The sequence below is a fragment of the Sapajus apella genome, unplaced genomic scaffold, assembly GCF_009761245.1.
Source record: "Sapajus apella isolate SASKATOON/1434 unplaced genomic scaffold, GSC_monkey_1.0 scaffold32, whole genome shotgun sequence".
Classification (NCBI taxonomy): Eukaryota; Metazoa; Chordata; class Mammalia; order Primates; family Cebidae; genus Sapajus; species Sapajus apella.
In genome coordinates this window covers 763,060-767,110 of record NW_022436972.1, presented here as the reverse complement: position 1 = coordinate 767,110, position 4,051 = coordinate 763,060, and the positions used below count along the sequence as shown (strand labels likewise).

Below are 4,051 nucleotides of genomic sequence, written 5' to 3'. Positions count from 1 at the left end.
CCTCCTTGAGCTGCTGCTGGAGCTCACTGCTCAGCTGAGCCAGCACTGCATTTGCCTCTTTATTTTTGCGGATAGCAGTTTGAATGGCCTTCTTCTGTTTGGAAGACTGTTTTTGGACTGTTGGATGCGGTTTCACGGTTGCTGCAGAAGCTAGGCCACTTGCAACAGTGGAAGGCTCTTGGTTTTCTGTAGCTTGATTTTCTGGTCTGAATTTCCTACGAATGGGCTTTGATGGTGGCTGAGAATACGGTACATCCTTCTTTGAGGGACTACTTTCTGCAGCCTGGGATGGGGCTCTGCTCAGCTGTGGGAGTAATCGGCCTCCAACACTTGTTCAGACTGTAATGGACAAGGTCTCGGAGGGAGCGCAGGTGGTGGGCCTTGCGCTCACTGTCCACGATGGCGTCCCCATGCCTTTCCAGCTGCCCCCAGGCGTCTCCAACGAAGCCCAGTTTGTGTTCACCATCCAGAGCATCGTCATGGCACAGAAGCTCAAGGGGACCCTGTCCTTCATTGCCAAGAACGACGAGGGTGCGACCCAGGAGAAGCTGGATTTCAGGCTGCACTTCAGCTGCAGCTCCTACTTGATCACCACGCCCTGCTACAGCGACGCCTTTGCCAAGTTGCTGGAGTCTGGGGACCTGAGCATGAGCTCAGTCAAAGTCGACGGCATTCGGATGTCCTTCCAGAACCTTCTGGCGAAGATCTGTTTTCACCATAATTTTTCTGTTATGGAGCGAGTGGACTCCTGCGCCTCCATGTACAGCAGCTCCATCCAGGGCCACCACGTCTGCCTCCTGGTGAAAAAGGGTGAGAACTCTTTCTCAGTCGATGGGAAGTGCAGCGACTCCACACTGCTTAGCAACTTGTTAGAAGAGATGAAGGCGATGCTGGCCAAGTGTTGAGAGCTGCCTGCGAGCCCTGCCCACCCCGCGGAGCACGCGCCCAGGGACCGCAGCCCTGAGTCTCACCTCTCATCGGTTGTGTGTACTGTACCCAAGCCTGAGTGTTAATTTAACTCCATGTCGTCCTCTGTGTAGACACTGGAAGTCATATGTTGCGTTAAATTACCTGACCATCCTTTTTTACTGTGACTCTTCCCGCTCTCTTTGGCAAGAAGTCCCCTTCTTGTCCCCAAATCAGCAAGGGACTCCCCTGCCTGGGTCCATGCCCTGCCCTGTGCTGGGGGCCAAGTCCTTGAATGTGGCTTCAGGGGCTCCTGGCCTGGGCCAGGACCTTATGGGCACCACGTGGGGGGCACTTGGTGGACAGGGTGGGACTGACATGGCCTTCTCTGGGGCTGCCTGTTTTTGTCCCAAACACCTTGACGGTGGTGTCCAGGGGACGGGAAGGAAGGGCCGTTGTCGCCAAGGTTCCCTCCCAGAACCCGCAGTGGGAAAGCAGTCCTGTCGGCCATTGTTCCTTGTCACTGTGCTCGTGGGCTGGTGGCCAGACCCTGGGATGCCAGGCTGTGGGCAAGGAGGGGACGGGGCACCCAGAGAGGCTGCAGTCAGAACCATGGCGGGGTTGGAGGCAGCCTCTCTGCCACCATTCTTCCTGGTCAGCAGAAGTGTCTCTCAGAGGGCTTGGGTTCGGGGTGGGGGCATGTGGTCACGGTCTACCGCTTGCCACTGTATGCGCCACGGTTGCCCCGCGTCCTTCCCAGCACCCTCAGGAAGGCCCGGGCAGGGACTGGGAGCAGCAGACCCAGGCCTTTGGCCTGGCGTGGAGTGTGCCCAGTGCCCTTGGCAGGACCTGTGAGAGCTGCCCCACCGGCAGAGCCCCCACCAGGTAAGCAGGGGGACCCCGCTCACTCCCCACAGCCAGTGTGGGCACAGGACTGACCCTTCCTCAGAGATGAAATTTTATCTTTCCTTTTGATGAAAACTGTCACTTTAGCATGTAATCTGTTACAGAATCCTGTGCAGTGATTCTAGGATTTGAAATTGTATGATGTGTTACATAAGAATTTATTTGCTATCGACATTCCTGTATAAAGAAGAGAGAGACATAATCACGCTGCTGTCATGATTTTGTGTCAAGATGATCCAATAAAGTTGTAAAACAGGCAAAAAAAAAAAAAGTATTCTTAAAAGTATCCTTATTCTGGTATTCTTAAAAGCCATGGCTGCTGCGCGGCTTCCTGACCGACTTGCTCCTCGGCAAGAGCGAACAGCGGTGAGTCAGGAGCAGGAGCGTGTGGATCCACGGCCCGCAGCAAATACAACTGGGTCTTCCTCTGAGAGGGACTTTTTTTTCAGACACAGTTCATGCTGCCTCCCAGGCTGGAGTGCAGTGGTGAGATCTTGGCTCAGTGCAACCCCCGTCTCCTGGCTTCAAGTGATTCCTGTGCCTCAACCTCCCAAGTAGCTGGGATTGCAGGCACACGACACCACGCACAGCTAATTTCTGTATTTTTGGTAGAGACAGAGTTTTACCATGTTGGTCAGCTGGTCTGGAACTCCCAACGTCAAGTGATCCACCTGCCTTGACCTCCCAAAGTGCTGGGATTACAGGTGTGAGCCACCGTGCACCCAGCCAGACTTGTCTTTTTGCAGTGTTGGATGCAGGGCGTTGCTTGTGACACTGCCGTTACCAATGCCTGCCAGTTACTGAGTATGCACTGTGAGCCCCACATGGTAATTCATTTAACCCTCCCATCGATCCTGGGAGGAAGGTACTGTCAACCTCTGTTTATATATAAGCAAACCAAGGTTCAGAAAAGCTTGGCCGCTTGCCCCAGGCCACCTGACCAGAATCCAACCTCAGGAATGCTGACATCGAAGGCCGGCTCCTGGCTGCCACACCCCAGCCACAGCATTGAGATCCATCAACACAGAGCCTTTTGGGATGGACATTTTCTTTCTTCTGGGATTATTGTAGAAGGAAATTTGAGGGTGAGCAGAAATGTCAGTTAAAAGAGGCACGATGAGCCGGGTGCGGTGGCTAACGCCTGTAATCCCAGCACTTTGGGAGGCTGAGGTGGGCGGATCACCTGAGGTCAGGAGTTCAAGACCAGCCTGACCCCAATATGGTGAAACCCCATCTTAAAAAAAAAAAAAAAAAGAGGCACAATGATTGTAACCATGCACTCCAGCCAGGGAGAGCTGGACTCAGATGTCAGCCCTGCCACCCAAACGCATGCGACTTAGGGCAAGTTACTTGCCCTCTCTCTGCCTCAGTGTGTTCAGCTGTAAAGTGGGATGAATAATGTGCTGACCTGATATGGTGGTTATGAGGAGGGAATGAGAAAATCCATGTCAAGTGCTGAACACAGGGCCTGGTATACAGTGAAGGGTCAGTACCTGCTGTTCTTCCTCTTCGTCTCCTTCTAGTCCTCCTTCTCCTTCTCCTTCTCCTCTCTTCTTTTCTGTCTCCCATTGGCATCCCCTCACGGCCTCTCACTCTAAACAGCTTGTGCGAGCATCCCATCCTACCCTTTTTAGGGGGGATTATAGCCAAATTGTCAGTTTCTGTAGGTTAGATTATTGTCCTGAGCTAATGAAAAAGATTCCAGAAAAGACCAGCATCTCCATCACTATCACATTTTCAAAGAATGTGGCCGAGCTGGTGGCTCACGCCTGTAATCCCAGAACTTTGGGAGGCTGAGGTGGGCAGATCACAAAGTTAAGAGATCGAGACCAGCCTGGCCAACATGGTGAGACCCCATCTCTACTGAAATACAACAATTAGCTGGGCATGGTGGTGCGTGCCTGTAGTCCCAGCTACTCGGGAGGCTGAGGCAGGAGAATTGCTTGAACCCGGGAGGTGGAGGTTGCAGTGAGGCGAGATCGCACCACTGCACTCCAGCCTGGCGCCTGGTGACAGAGCGAGACTCTGTCTCAAAAAAAAAGAAAAATGTAATTTCAGCAGAAATTCCCTTAAGGTCTCGAAGTGCCTACTACCCACCCAGCCACGCTGTGGCTTTTGCCTCCAAGCTGTGCTGCTCCGAGCTGTTCTACGCAGTGGTGGTCAGCACAAGGCTGGCAGGCTACCTGCGGTTCTCGGAAAGGAGGCCCTCAAAACCACAAAGCTCCTTACCCAACTCTGA

General features: G+C 53.3%; 1 pseudogene across 1 annotated transcript; it reads left to right on the top strand.

The window, feature by feature from the left end:
• The first annotated feature begins 379 nt into the window (after positions 1 to 379).
• On the top strand, positions 380 to 2,083 carry LOC116562232 (annotated as a pseudogene). Its single transcript, XR_004273839.1, has one exon. The product of XR_004273839.1 is annotated as an AP-3 complex subunit delta-1 pseudogene (transcript).
• The last annotated feature ends 1,968 nt before the right edge of the window (positions 2,084 to 4,051 follow it).